The sequence below is a fragment of the Hirundo rustica genome, chromosome Z (assembly GCF_015227805.2).
Source record: "Hirundo rustica isolate bHirRus1 chromosome Z, bHirRus1.pri.v3, whole genome shotgun sequence".
Classification (NCBI taxonomy): Eukaryota; Metazoa; Chordata; class Aves; order Passeriformes; family Hirundinidae; genus Hirundo; species Hirundo rustica.
Window position 1 is genome coordinate 38,502,452 of NC_053488.1, and position 16,894 is coordinate 38,519,345.

Genomic DNA, 16,894 nt, shown 5'->3' on the forward strand with positions numbered 1-16,894 from the left:
CAAGCTGTAGTAGAAATAGTGTCTAACCACACCTCAGACGCCTTGGAATTGTTGGCCAGACAACACTCACAGATGAGAGCTTTCGTGTACCAAAATCGAATAGCTTTAGACTATTTATTAGCAGAAGAAGGGGGCGTTTGTGGAAAATTTAATGACTCAGAGTGTTGTATCGAAATAAATGACTATGGAGAAACTATCAGAGATTTGGCTGCAGAAATCAAAAAAGTGGCACATGTCCCAGTGCAGAAATGGAATTCGATACTCAAAGCATCATGGTGGGATCAAATATTTGGAGCAGGAGATTGGTGGAAAAATGTGGGATTCTTTATCCTGTGCTCTGTAGCTGGATTAGTATTCTTGCCCTGCCTAATACCCTGCCTAATAAGGCTAATTCACACAGTAGTCCAGGGAATGCAAGTAGCAGCCCTTCCTATGGACCCTGAATTAGCCTCAGGTGGGTTAGCCAAGAACAAAGTTACCTCGAAAATTATGAACCTAACTGAGGAAAAGAGTACTGCTGCCCACGTGTTAGAAAGATTTGAAGCTCAAATACAGGAGGGAAACATGGAAAGAACATATTGGAGTAAAACAACAGGGGAAATGTTAACAGAATAATGGTTAAGAGGCTTTTTTATCTTGACAGAGAAAAAAGACTATAACCGGAACACGAATTAAATTGGTGAATTTGGAAGAGGGGGGATTGTGATATATGTGCTAAAGTTAATTCGTGTTATCAAATTATAAAGGGTAAATGTTCACTGTATAAATATGAGTGTTAAAGATTTGTTCAAACTAATATGGGTAAAAGTAAAATGGAAAAACCAAAATAAAAGAATTTCCTCAACTCGGGAAGCACGGGAGGGACACGAGGAAAGTATGATTGGAATTACCAGAAAGGGGGCCTAGAAACTATCGCTGTTGGGAATCTCTGAAAGGATACAAAGGACAACGGAAAACGGAGATACAAGTCCGGAGACCAAGATAATCACTTCAGATGGATATCTCTACTCGTCTCCGTTGAAAATTAACATATCCACGACACACCCGGGCCCAGCCATCAGCTGCATTGTTCCACCCTACCGGTCCATTCAAACTCCCGATACCGGGACTTGCATGATTAATGAAGACGCCTCGGAGGGAAGACCGTCAGAATCCCGGACTTCACTCCACGATCTAGTGTATAAAAAGGGGCGGCTGGAGACTGAAGTTGTGAACTTGGGGGGGTAACAGACTGGCAGAGTCTGATATCCGTGTTCAGCCAGCGGCGATCCCGGGCTCGACGCTGTCCTTTTAATTGTGGCTTTCTGAGACTGATATTTTGTCTCACAATAAAATTCTAAATTTCTGATAAATCGAATCTGGTCAATTTTATTTAGAACAGCCTCCAAGTGCCCCACATGCCTGCATACACAAAGAGCTGACACAGAAAAAGCATTAGTTGAGGAGTACATTATTTCACTGAATTATGGGAAACAGCCAGATTGGATGTTTCCCCATATAAATTTTATAAAATCATTAAATAAACTCTGAGTCCCCTTTACTGTGCAACATTCACCATGGTCTTGAACATGGTGAAAAGCCAAAACATTTGGCATGATCCTGGTTGAGACGGTACATATCCAGCATCCTGTCATCTATCTGCAAAGGCATTTCCAGAGGACTTAAATCTATATTTCCCCATTACTGAAAACCACAAGTAGATAAACTTTAAAGACAGATATTATTTGTTGCATTACAAACATATTTATGGCCTTCCTGTATTAATCAGAATAACAAGAATCATTACTCATGAAGTCTATAAAGTATTTGGTTACAAAGTCCTTGAAACAGCAGCAGTTATAATGGCACTTTTAATAGATCATTGGAAGAATGCCAAAGAAATACTTTAATGGACCTTAATCAATATGTTGCCAAGTTGAAGGGCAGGGCATCCAGGCTGGACCCTTTCATTGTATTTCCCAGTTAGCAGTTTAGAAAGTTACCTCTGTTACACTGAGACAAGCAGCTCCTTCTGGCCTCCTTACTTAGCAGGTCTATGGACTGTTCATAGCAAGGGACTGAGGGTTTTCATCTACTTTGTGTGGGCCAGAACTGGCCCAAGATTTTCTTAATTTGGATCATCCACTATCCTTTTGTCATTTTTTCCCCACCACAGAAAGAGGTTTCATGCATAGGGAAAAAAATTAGTAATTGTAATTATGGCTTGCATTTGTTTTCCTGGGGTTTTGAATTATTTAATGTCCTAATAGTTTCTTCTCCGATTTTTATTTCCACCTTGTCATCCTGGTCCTATAAATGTAATGATCCTACTCAATTCTGCAACCTTTCTTTCACTCTTTCCACTTAGTTTCTTCCACTCACTTCTTTCTTTCTAATCCCTGCCCAAATAACAGCAGATTGTTCAGTTTCTTTGGCAAGCAGAATTACAGATTAAAGCAAAAGCAAAAGACAGTAACACAAATGAATCAATCTATGGAAACTATACCTACAGCTCACATTCTCATATTAGAGGGAAGAGGAGTGATGTGGTTTTAAGCCCCGCTGAAAATTAAGCACACCACAGACACTCCCTCAACCTCCACTCTCTCCTCCTCACCCTACACCTGTAAAATGGAGAGAAGAATCAAGGTTGAGATAAGAACAGTTTAATGATTGGGGGAAAAAAAAAATACAGTAAAACCTGCAAATAATAATAACATTAGGAAAAAGGAAAAAGCAAGTGATGCACAGTGCAACTGCTCACTGCCCACTGAAGGATGCCAGACCATGTTCCCACACCCAGGTCAGCTGCCCTTCCAGCTAACTCCTCCTAGTTTATACACTGGGCATGGTGTTCCATGTTGTGGAATAACTCTTTGGCCAGTTTAAGGCACCTTTCCCAGCTGTGCTCCCTCCCAATTTCTTTTGTATTCCTACTCATTGTCAGAGCATGAGCAGTAAGTCCTTGAGTCAGGATGAACACAACTTAGTAGAAAACCAAAACACTAGTGTGTTATCTACACCATTCTCATTCTGAACCCAAAACACAGCACTGTGACAGCTGCTGAGAGGAAAATATCTCTATCCCAGCTGAAACCAAAGCAGAAGAGTATTTCTTTTTAAAGGATGACAAAACTCACCAACCTGTGAGCTGCAATGCCACTGAGGGTAGTAACAAGCATTCAGCCCCTCAGGGGCAGTGTGGCAAGCTGCTTTAGAGTCACTTAATGATTACCATGTCATCAACCCCTCAATATAATTTTACATTACTACAGCTTCCAGTAATGATCTTTGTCTTTCAATAAAATATAACCAACCCTCTGAAAAAATTCCATTTCAAAATCCTTAGATAGAGATCTCTTTACTTAAGCTTCAAAAGCTTAATTGTTCAGATACTGATGTAATTCTTTGAGTTTCTTCAGGGAAAAAAAGGCAAAACCCAAAGATTTTATTCATTAATTTGGATGTAAATCAAGTAAGAGAATATGTTAGTTGCTTAGTCCTGTATAAGCATATATTTTCAACCTCACTTCAGAGTGACCTTGGAAAGACTGTGTCAAACATCTAAACCTACACATTATCTGTTACATGCAATCTCCTTCCCTTCGTTTTTCCCTGACAGTGGCATCTAAAGAACCCATGTACATTATGTTTTTTCCATTCATGTGTTCGCAGTTATAAAATGACAGGTAACTGAATCAAGATTTTTCATATACATATCTATTACTTCACCATTTTACAATAACACATCACACCTCAGCTACTGTCAAACAATAGTTCTGTGAAATTATTGTGACTTCCTCTGACTCTGCTTGCATTTGGAACATTTTTGTGACTTTCTCACAGAGCAGTAAACAGGAAAATTTCCTGATGCTCAGCATGTCCTTCTCTCCCTTTTATGGTCAGATATTAGCAACATGGACATTATTTACATATATTTACAGCTGCTCCCTATTCAAAAACAGACTAGAAAAAAAGGAGAAGGATGAAATTCAGCAGTGAATGAGGGAAACATAAAACCAAAAACCTAGGAATGACTGTGACTGGATGGTCCCAGTGTGCTTAATTGACAAAAAGGCTGAACTGTTCAACAGGTTTATGAGAAGGGACTGGAAAATAGAATGCAATGTAGCTCATGGGCTCAGAAGAGCATTTTTTAAAGTGCAGAACTACAGAAACAGCACACAGCTGAGTCAGTAAGATATGAGTGGAACAAAGTCAGTTTAAATCCAGGGAAGAGGAGCAAGGAAGCAATAGCTTTACAAAAAGAGGAAATTTTAGAAGGTGGCAGAAGTTCCTAAAGTAGATGAATTTCCCATTATTCTCAGAGAATAAAGAGGTTAGAGATGAGTTTTCAATCAGCCAGAGATGATGAAGTGACAAAAGAGCAAATGTGTCTCTGTGAAATTCTACACAAAATTTGGAGTGTTGGAATACTCCATTTTCGCGTTGAAGCTTCGAGTTTCCCAGAGATGGGTGGTTTAAGTACTAGACCTCTTTGGGCTTAAGAATGATTACTGCAGAAAGCTCACTTGATGAAAAGTGAGCGCACTTACAATTCTGTCATCTTCTCTCAAGTGTTGTGCTTGTCAATTCTCTGATGCTTCACAAACCTGAGCTCAGAAAACTTACAACAAAATAACAGGAAGCTCAAAGTGAGATCAATCATTCCCACAAAGTGGTTGGCTGATGGATACATACCAGTTTCAAGCCCTCCTTTCTAGAGTGTTTCTCATCACACTAGGTATACTCTAGCTGTGTGAAGAGATATTGTGGTAGACAAAACAAATCAACAGACAAACACCCATCCAGGAAGTAAAGTTGACAAAATAAAAATTAATTCCAACTCTGAAAAACATTTCCAATTATCCCTCTGTTTTTAATTATTTAAATCTTGAAATTATTTTTTGGAAACCAGGTGACACAAGAACTGGAGAAAATATCACACAGCAAAGTTAAACATACATCTATGAGAGAGTCACAATGAGAGACAGAGAACTCAAATTTTCAACACTAATGGGAGTTATTACACATTTTTCTGGATATGCACAGGGTTAAAAAGTTGTCTGAAAGTTAGTTTTAAATTTAAGCCTTTGTCACCTCCTGTGTGAGGAAAAAAAATATAGCTTTAAATAACTTGGTTGATTAGCAATAACAAACCTATCATATATCTGTTGTGTAACACAAAATAATTTTGACAGGTTGGGAAGTCCAAACACAGAATACTAACAAAAATGTGTGATGGTCTCAGCCATCATATGGAAAACCAAAGCATGTTCTGAAAAATCTGTCTCAGAAAATAAAAATAGTTGCATGGAACTATAGTACAGAGGTTTTAATCTCCCACTGCTTTGAATTTTGCATTTCAGGTCCACTTTCCAGGCTTTCTTAACTGCTGTAATCTTTTACATTTGGGCTGGTGACAAATTTTAGATATTTCTTTGTATTCCCAGGGAACGCAGTACTGAAAATCCTACTGCGGCATGAGAGTCCTGAGCTCATGAGCAGTATTTAGGTTCTTGTTTTGCATAGGCATCTTTGAAATGGGGTGCTCCACATGGGGTCAAAGCCTTCACTCTCATCCCACCTCACAGTGTGTCTCCCACAGCTCCTTTCCCTACACTCCCGCCTTGTGGCACCCCTTTGCTCTCCTTCTCATCTCCCAGAGGAAAAGCAGTCAGTTGGGAGGCAGTGACACACTCTGGCCTCTGAAAAGAGAGACAAGGAAACACAGGGAAGTACGGAGGAGAGAATAGAAAAGCGATAGAAAAGTATCAGAGGGAGAATGGAGAGAGGAGCAGGGAAGTCCCCACTCCATGGGTGCTAGGAGAGGTGTAAGGCTACTGACCTTTGGCAAGCTCCTTCACAAAAGAGTCCCAGCAGACATGAAGGACAGGAGAAGAGGTTTGAAAATCTTGGAAAGATGTCACAGACTTAAAGAAGTATCTGCCAAAACCACAAAATCTCAAGTAGGAGAAGGCATCCATTATGCTTGGAGATGCACATTCTTCCCTGCCTCTCCACCTTCTTACTTCTCAGGGGAAGACTGAGGCTCAGAAGTTTTCACAACATATGCTACAACATATGTCAGTATGTCACCAATGCCATATGGAGCATTACAATCTCACAGTGTAAACAGCATGGAGGGGATTTTTCAGATCTTAGTAGTAAACGATGACTAGAAACAGCTTAAAAGCATGCATATGATGGGTTAATGGTTAGGATCTTTCAGTCTGGAGATTTCAAATTTCTTTTCAATTGTAGCATTCATCTCTTGAGAGCATATCATTACAAAAAATTCCATGGCATAAAGCTTTACCTTCCCTCCAGAAACCCTGTGAATTGCCACTTTGTCCCTGACAAGAGCTGAAATCCAGAGGATTAGGCAGTACTCTCTGCCCACAATAGTAGGCATACTTCAGGATACTTTATTACTGATGGACGAGAGGTACAAAACTGTCACATGGACCTCTCAACCCAGGGAATGTTTCTCATTCAATCCTGCATGCCCCATGCCATCATTGCTGGTTGTTTGCTGTTCTCTAAAATTATTTTCTTTCCTGACATATGTTTATGGAAGAATCACAGGATTCCAATGCTCAGGCAAACTGAAGAACCTTAAAGCCATTTTTAAGTGGAAAAATGCCAATGAGGAAGGTCCGTTTTAAAAGAAACCCTTGGCTGATGGCAGAGACCACCACAGCTCACAAGCCTAAACTCTCACTTACACAGGGAACACCATTGATACATAGTCAGTTTGGAAGGAGTACAAATCCCATTTCAGTAGCAGACGTACAAGACTCTGGATTCTGCCCTCTCTGGCCATTTGTGCCAGTATGCAAAGTGCTTGATGATGAGCATGTAAAAGTTGCCTGTAGAGTGAGACATGCTTGAAAAGCTGACTTCAAACCCAGATCTCCTAACAAGCTCACAGCAGCATGGCAGCTCTGAGGTTGGTCATTCCTATTGTTGTTGCACCCAGACTTCTTCAGAGTGGAGCCACAAGGCAGCCCTGGTGCCAGCATGGTTGAAATGCCTAGACGGGAGTGTTGGAGTGGGTGATCTTCAGAGGTCCCTTCCAACCCTAACAATTCTGTGATTCTGTGAGCTCTGTAGAAATGCGTACAGGAATAGAAACAAAGCCTGCCTCTGCAGATGTATTTTTCCTTCTTTAGACTTTACCAGGCAGGTTTTAGTTATTCAAGAACACATTGCAACTCAGGTAGCTGAAATTAAAAACAAAACAAAACAAAACAACAAAAAAACAAAACAAAAAAACCAAAACACCCCACAACTTTATCTTAGAGTTTATATGAGAAAAAAATTGCATAGATTATGATCACACTAACCATAATGGTTATTGTTAAACTGGCTTATTCTGTATTTCTAATGAGAGAGATGGCTAGTATAAAGTGCAATATTTACATTACTATTGTGTATGTTATTTGTAATGCTTTATGGACAGATAGCACTTGGAATTTGTTTCATGTTTTGTTTTTCATGTCCAGTCTGTTGGGGCATTCAGACCTATTTCATAACCTGAATATTTTCCATAGCTGCACATAGAGAGTCTGTGGAAGTATTTTCACATATGAAATATGTGGACTTCAGTGGTGGGTCTGTTTTGGAGCTTGCTATGTCTGACATGGGGACAACCCTTGTCTCTTCTCACAGATGTCAAACATGCAGCATCCTACTACCTAAAGCTTGCTACATAAAAATAATATACTACTTCCTGTGTGGTTGCGTGCTGAAGTGCTCCAGCAAGAGCAGCTCCATAACTTCTGACCTTGATTTCAGAAGAGCTCTAATGGCAGCACCTATATTGGTTTATAGTGGAGTATTAGCACCAAGATATCTACACCTTATCAGACAGTCCTAGACCCAATGCAGTGCCGAGCTGAACAAGATAGTGCAAAATCAATATATTCTTTCACTTTTGGTCATTATCAAGCTGACTAGTTACAAACTAAGCAAACAAAACCTCCAAATGAAATTCCCTCCCATCCTCTCCCTTTACAAACACATGAAAATTTTGTCTTTGTTGACAGGTTTTCAGCCCCACAGGTGTTGCCAGCAGCACCATGTGAGAAAAAGATACAGTACAGTCCTGGTCTATCTACACTTGAGGTGAAGGTGTGAAAATACTCTCACTGAGTAATCTCACTGATTCTAGAGCAATATATGAGTCTCTTCAGAAGACATTATATATAAAAAAATTCAAGTATCAATCCACCAAGAGGAATGTTTTTCTGTGGTGCAAACAAAGCCCATGGGCCCATCTCTGATAATAAAAAGAGACCTATGTCTCTCATCCATTGCCAGCAATGGAACTGACTGATACACACCTAGCAGCGTGCCACTAAAAGTTGAAGTCAGATTATCTGATTGTAGCATATGGTTTTACCAGCAGCTGAGGACTACACTGCACAAATAATATACAAATGTAACACGTTCATACTCTTACTTAGGAAAAGAGGCTGGTCATATTGTATCATTTGTGGCTGCTTAACTTGCACTGCCTTTATGGTAGCACTACGATTACCATTGCAGTTTCTGTTGTAGCCTTGATCTCTACACATGTTCCTCTGTTTGCTCCATAAAAATTGAATCAAAAGCTCTCTGTAGTTTGGTCTGCTTGTTTCCATAAAGTAGACTAAAAAGGAGATTAGTGCCTGTTCATTGTCCCTGATAAAGTAATACACTCAGAATTATACCTGTTGTGGTTTAGAACAAGTTTTGCCAGAAACAGTGTCATCAGATGGAACAGGTACCATCAACATAGTCATATTTGGCCATAATCAGGGAAAAAGACATCTAATAGTAAGTGTTTTGGTGTTTTGATTTTTTCCCCCATTTTTTTTTCTGTGGCATTGTTGTAGTTTAAACCCAGATGGAAATTAAGCACCACAAGGCCACTTACTTGCTCAACCCCTAATCTCTCCCTCTGCCATCCCAATGGAACGGGGAGGACAATCAAAGTAAAGTTGTAGGTTGAGATAAAAACACTTTATTAATTGTAAATAAAGTAAAACACAATCATAATGATAAATAATAATAATAAGAGGAGAAACAAGTGATGCACATTACAATCGCTCACCACCCAGGGATGGATGCCAGATCATATTCCTGTCATCATCAAGACTGCCACTGCACTCACAAGTACTCCTTTAAAAACTTCAGAGGGCTCCAAGTATTAGTACCTTGTTATCTAGAAGTCTTTCATACCTTTTCTCCCTTGCAGTCCAACAAGTAGCTCCACACAGCTCTGGCTCTTTCTCTCCTTCTTCTACTTTCCTTCTGCATTTCCAGCTTGCTCCTTCCTCTCCCTAGCACAGCTGCCTTACCCTGCCTGTTCCTTGCACGACCTCTTGTCCTTGCCTCCTCACAGCACAGCCAGCAGACTCCAACTGACTCCTCTCCCAGCCAATTCACTCTTATCACACCCATAGCTGTGAGGGTAAGACTGTTCCCACTCTTTGATAATTAACACAGCTGCAATGTATGGGGGGCAAGATTGCCTTCAGCACAATCTCCATCTGTCTTCTCATATTCCCACACTCAGACCAGCAGCCCTTCCAGGTAACTCCCCAGTTTATCTACAGGGCATGATGTTCTGTGGTGTGGAATACTCATTTTGTGAGTTCAGGTCACTTGTCCCAGCTGTGCTTGCTCTCAGTTTCCTTTGTGTATGTCCTATCTGGCACAACATGAGACAAGAAAAAAAAGTCCTTGACTCAGGATAAGCAAGGCTTCGCAGAAACCCAAAACATCAGTATGTTATCTATACCCTTCTTATTCTGAATGCAAAATACAGCACTGTAACAGCTGCTGAGAAGAAATTAGCTCTACCCTAGCTGAAGCCATGTCAGACATGTAAGCATAAGAGGGTCTTCCAAGAATTCTAAATGAGATCACTTTTACAAGACAACATAATGGTTCCCAATGTCACCATAATAATTCCTAAGTAATTTGTATCAGTGCCTTAGGATTCAACCTTCTCCCTCTGAAATGTCTGTATTTGCAAAGATAATCTGCAAGTGGAAGATTCCTTGTATTTTGAAAACTGGTTTCTTCCATCTCCCCTACCAAAACAAACCAGTAAGAGAATTATCATTCTCCTCTGGTTTGGAAAGCATTATCAAGTTTGGTTCAATGAAAGTTTTGTTTGATAGAGTCATGCTTGTCAGATAATGTGTTTGTTTGTTTGTTTGTTTGTTTGTTTGTTTGTTTTTTCCTTGGCTACTAGTATGGCTAAGTCAAATAGTTCTCAGATATTAGGCTAGCTCTTTCTTTGATGGCTAATGAGTAAACTACCTGACTGGATTTGTGTAGTACTGTAACAAGCATACCTGAGAAAGCATAAAGCATGAAAAGAATGCAGTTTACCAGCTGCAGCCACTTTATGCAGTTTTAGTTGGGAGTCAAAGAGATGGAAAAATACTTTTTTTGCCAAAGCACATACAAGGAAATGAAGCCTGACCTGAAATCACAGTCTGGCTCTGCTGTGGTTTTATTATGACAGCTAAGTAACATAAGGGGAAAAGTGATAATTATGGGGAGATCTCTTATTTTTCCTACATCTGGTTTCAGGTGAAGCCAGGTCCCATAATCACTTATGAATGGAAAATATGCATAGTACAGGGGGTATCTTAGTTGACTTCAGTCAAGCTGTCTGCAAGAACAGCACATAGCTGCAAGGATGTTCCTTTTTTGAAATGCCTGAGCATGATTATTCAATAAACTGTGGAGGATGGATGTCTTCTATGTGATATTACTGAACCGAAAATGAGGCTAGTGCAGAAGCCTTTTTTGCCTGATATTTGCATTGTAGGATTTTGGGAGATGTTTGCACAGACCAAAGACCTTGTCTCAGAGAAGAAATAAATTCAGATGCAGCTGAAAATACCTATTGTTATTTTAGGGATTATTTAAATAATAAGGAGGGGGTGAAGGTAAATTTTATTGCAGAAACAAATTCGGTACCTTTTTAGCATCCTATTGAATCCTTAAAAATCTGCAAAGGACAAGGTCTTTATAGATCAGAATAGCAATGGTTAGATTTAAAAAAAAAAAAAAGTTATAGTTATTGCAATATTCTCAGAAGTGGAAAAGTTCTTCCCCTTGGCATGAATATGTTGAAGGAACTTTAGAGAGCAAGCTTTATGGAACGTAAAGCTACTTTTATTTAAAGTCTATAAATTCCCTATTAAAAAAGTAGAGTAACACTATGGTGGATAAGACTAACAGTTTAGTTTTTTCCTTTTGACCATTATTTGACAAAGTCTTCATTGGAAACAGTTGGGTTGAGGTCTCCAGGACAGAAATACACTTTTTGAAACTAGCTGAAATTATCTTTGGTGAATATGCTCTCTTTCATGTGCAAGTAAAAATCCTTTTACAAACAACTTTCCAGAAGAGGGAGTGTTTTCAAAGCTGGGTATTGCTAGTAAGAGCAAACCCACCACCCATCCTGTACTGCTCCTAAGGGCTTCAGTTCATTCTATTGACAAACATACACACTAGGCTTTATAGAATGACATAAGGAAATATGAAGAAAAGCTAATGTAAAAAATCTATCTAAGCTCTCAACAGCACAATGTTGTTGAAGGGCTTTGAGCTCTTCAAGTTTTTTGAGAGCGTTTTGTGGATTGTTCCTGAAGGATAGGTGCTTATACCTCATGTAAGCCCTTCCTGAAGTTCCCACTAACACAGTCATAGATCTGACAGATGAAGAACAGCCCAAAGTCAGTAGCTGCTGTCTCATGTTGTTGGATGAAACATCTCACAGTTGGAGTAAAAGTAATGGTGAGACCTTCTTATTTAGGTATTGAGAATACTATACCAATCCAATCGCTTTTAAGGAGCCTTTTCAATTCTTTTGAAGCTCTTGCAACTCACTGTGAACAGCTTACTGCTCTGCAAAGTGGATTACTTTGCTGTATTCAGAAATAAGCACTTAAGCTCTTGAATAGTGGCTCTAGTACCTCTGGAAGGCAAGGAAGGCGTACGGTTTTTCCCTCTTCCTTGTAAATAGTTTGCCAGACATTGTGACAATCAGTACTCCAGAAACAAACTATTTACTTGAGTACATATCATAAGGGTGTCTTGTCATTGTTTTCTCCACAGTGAGTTTCCCTCTCCTTTTTCTGAGAGTAACATTTTATAGGACTTCTACTCAAGGTTATATCATTATTAGTATCTTTGTCTTAACCCTCTCTCCCACAGTGAGATGATTCATCCTGCTTCCCCTTACCTCCACAAGGCAACTAAGGAAAACTATATTGTTGCCTGGAATAAAACTCTTTCTCAAACAGCATTAAAATGTTAATTTATAAGCAAATCCTTAATTGAAAGGCTTTCAAGGTGCATGATATGGTGATATGCACACATGATAGAGTGTTTCTGCAACTGTTATAAGGTTAGTTGATTAGTATACCTATCAAATATTGTCCAATTCGAAGAAGAGTTGCTTAAGTAATTTCCCCCCATGTTCTGCCCCACTGTACTTATTCCAGAGGCTTTCATGCTATGTATTTTAAGTTCTAGTGGAAAATGAAGTGTCCTTGCTAGCCTTAAAAGCAAGACTAAGCAAAATTCCAAGAAGCTGGCATAATATCTAGGAAAATGTAGCTACTATGCTAAAGTGACAAAGAGTTAGAAACTATACAGCCACATATTGAAATCTATAGAACTACAGATATACACCAAACACAAAAATCTTTAGGTGTCAATATCAGCTTGCAAAAAGCCTTATTGTGTCCAGCAATCCTGAAGGCAGAGGAAAAGCTGAGATGTGGACTGGTGGTGGGGTTTACAATAAAATAGACTTTGGTACAATTATTGCTGTTGCTTTTCTAGGCCATGCATAATTTTTAGAAACCTTTAGTCCCAGATACCTCCAGGCAAATAGAATAAGGATTTTTAGTAGGATACACAACAACTATATTCACACCTCCATCTATTGCAAGTTTTTTTCAGCATCTAAATTTTACATATTCCATAATTCATTCTACTACTTTCTCTAAGGTTACTACAGACAGTAACACTTCACCACAACCTACAGGGGTGATTAGAAAAATAGGCGAACCAGCAGACATCATTTAAGGAAAAAGATGGTCTACAAGAATGCCTATTCCTGGAGGAGGCACTCAGGGAAGTGGAGCTGTAAGGTGTGCAGAGTGGCCCCTTAGCCAGAGCATATCACAATTTTTGTATGAAAAAAAAAAATCCGGAAAACAGGGTAAAAAAAAGTAATTAACACGAAATTTTGATCAACAAAAACCCCAAGTGGACCACATAATATGTAAAAAGGCTAGATACTTGCGGTCCTACCTAGTTTCGGGGGAAGAGCTGTTATTGAGTCTCTTCTGCCATCTAGTGACCCAACAAAGGAAAGATTCCAGCTCCCCGTGATGGTGTGTGAAATCAAAATAAAGGTGATAAAAATTAGGAAGTACGGAAAGCAAGGTAGGAAGAGTGCTTCTGTAAAGTCATGGAATGATCAGAGGAAAAAAGGATGAAGAGAAGGAAGCAAGGTGCTTGGGAATTCAACAGTTACCTGGGAAATAAAGCCTGACCTGAAATCTCAGTCTGGGCTCTGCTGTGGTTTTATTATGGCAGTTAAGTAACATAAGGGGAAAAATGATAATTATGGGGAGATCTCTTATTTTTCCTACGTCTGGTTTCAGGTGAAGCCAGGTCCCATAATCACTTATTAATGGAAAATATGCATAATACAGAGGGTAACTTAGCTGACTTCAGTTGAGCTGTCTGCAAGAACAGCATAAAGCTGCAAGGATCAGTTCCTTTTTTGAAATCCCTGAGCATGATTATTCAATAAACTGTGGAGGATGGATGTCTTCTATGCGGTATTCCTGAACTGAAAAATAGAGAAAAGCCCTTTTTTTTTTTTTTTTTTTTTTTAGTGGCTCCTTTGGGAAGTACCTGTAACAAAACAAGTATTTTCTTGTAATATGGCCGCATAGCCAGCTAGAGTCAAACAAGGGTTTTGTAAGACAATTTCAGTCAGCAGTCAATGAAACTTGGATTAGTTAGGGCTATAAACAACTGTGGAAGATACGGGGGATTGTGTGATATAACAATAATGGTTTGTTATGGACACTAAACTTGTGTCCCTGCTGTTACTTGAGCTAAGATGCTGCAAGAGTGTGAGATTTTCTTCAGAGAGAAGAACTGGTACAAACAAATCCATAGTCTTGAAAAAGAAACCAGAGCAGTTAGCTCAGGCAAAGCAGAACACTGGTGAAGTTGTATCTGTTTCAATCCATGTAAAAGAGACAGAAACTAGGCACGTGGGGTCTAGTTTCTCATTGCTTTCCAGCACAGAATCAGACAGATAGATTTCCTGAGTTTATAATTCTACACCTGCAAAAGTCCCACTCTCACTTCTGCTAAAAACTTTTGTTGTAACACAACTTCCAACAACACCCCCAGGTCATTGCTTCATTTTACAGATCAGAAACAGTGGTAAGAAGCTTTCTCAAGTGAATATGGGATACAAAACTCACAACTGGACACAAATCCAGGTTTATTATACTAGGTATATAGGGCTATTGTCCCTAACATGGGGACTCCAAACATTGTAATGCAATTGGTCCTGAGGTAGGAACGCTTCCCTAGCAGGTGGACAACAAGTAAACAAGGAACTCCAATTTGGTATTTCTTACCTATGTTTAATTCTGGTAACAAGCAAGAGTTCGCACGTAAAATTTCAAGATTTTCTCATTTCATCTAGACAAATGTGATCCTTAGCTGCCATCTATTTTTGTAGTCAGGAAAAAAGCAAAATTCATGTAGGGTGCTCCCATTTCCCTCATATTTCTAGCCAGCTGACATCAAAGATATCAATCAATATAGAAAAAAAAAAATCACTGTGGCAACCATGGCAACATACGCATTTTGATCAATGCCTTATGATGTAATGCACTGGTTGCTATAGTGAATCCCTATGCTGCAGAATACCATAGCAACAAGAAAATGCTTTGATTTTTTCCCCCTCCTTTATAAAACCATCAAGAGCTAAAGAGTGAACTGGTTTTCACCAGCTAGTTTTCTAGTTTTGTATTCTCACATTTCAGATTCATAGCTTCACAAAACAAAACAGAAGCATGTGTACAGTTGTGCACATACAATGCACAATATTTATTAAATTAAGTAGTTCTGTTGGTTTCTGTGCACTGACTGATAGACTTTAAAATCAGCTTGAAGTTAAAATCAAACCCAAGGAAACAACTCCTACCTGATTTACATTGTCATAAATGTATGATAACTCCAGCTTCAGTGAAGACGTCTCCACCAAGTTTAGACTGATGCAAATGAGAAGAGAATTTGATTCAGCCTCTCAAATATGAAAGTTTTGTGATCCGATGCTTGTTTTTATGTTGATATCAGAAAACAGCCTAGGATTGCAGCAGACCTATTTATTTTGTGGGTCTGGAAACAGAATAGAGATGGTCCCACACGGATGAACTGTCCACAATTGCCAAATTTGGGGCTTCACACAAGTTGCTCCCAGGGCAAATCCAGCTGTATTGGTGACTGCCCTGCTGTGCTCCCCATGCAACGTACTTCACAAGGACAGAGAACTTCACTTGCCCTACACCAATGCCCTCAACACATATTTGTCTTCTACAACTGGTGGGGTTGAGGTTCAGATACACGTTCACACCTATATGGCACTGTTAAACATTCAATGCAAGCTGTTCCTAGCTGAAATTTGGAAATCTGTCATTGATCTACAGACTCACAGCTTTCAGGAAAAATGAATTTATGGCACTGCATAGTGACAAGTAGACGGACCATAGCAAAACCCAGTTTCAGTCTGTAGAAGAACTGTGTCCTTGGCATCTTGCCTCTCTCTATTCATGCTTTTTGTAAGAAACAGGTGGCACCTGGTTTGGAGAACACTGTTTTGGCTCCATAACTTGCTGTATATGATAGGCCTCTTTGATCGTGTCCTTATTTTGGCTGGGGTAGGATTATTTCTCTTCCTAGTAGGTGGTTAATTGCTGTGTTTTGGATTTAGGATGACAACGATGTTGATAACACACTGATGTTTTAATTGTTGTTAAGTAGCGCTTACCTTGAGCAAAGGACTTTAGCTTCTCATAATACCCCAAGAATGAATAGGCTGAGGGGACCCCAAGAGTCTGGGAGAAAACGGTCCTAGTTCCAGACAGGAGAGGGCTCATTTTCGATGTAACCAGGAGAGGGTGTGGCCAGGTCCTGGAGGTTGCTCTATACCAATTTTTATTCTATACCACCTTGTAATTTGATACCACCTCACATCACTGCTGAGGGACAGAGGGAGTCTCTGCTGAAATGAAGGGATTCCTCTAGGTTAAGCATGGGACTAAGTGAGGAGTGGTAGGGTAATGCTGATTTCCACACAGAAGGAAAAGTTGGGTGATTCTGGAGCAGCTGGGGTAGTGTCATTGCAGTCAGGTTGAGCTCTGTGGTGACAGCATTTTTGCATGTGAATCACTCTCCCTCTCTTTTGTGCATTTTTGCTCTTCATTTTGCTGTTCTTACTCTTTGTCTTCTTATCTCATTGCTGTTTCCAGTACATTGTTATCGCAACCCGTGATCTTCACCTTTTGTGCCTCCAATTCTCCTCTCCAGCTACTCACAGGGGGAAGGGAAAGCAGGAGGGGAAGTGAGTGATTTGAGATGTGGTTTGGAGGGTCTCATTGAGAGGACTATGTTGGGGAGTATGATTTCTAAACCATGATACACACAGTCAGTACACCGGACTCCAACTGTTTGAAAGGATAACCATGCCATATGGTGTCATGCTCAGTTCATAAACTGAGGGGAAGGCTGGATGGGTGCACAGCAGCATAGGGACTGAGTGGTCAATAGTCAATGGATAGAAATCAATTGCCTTATGTAT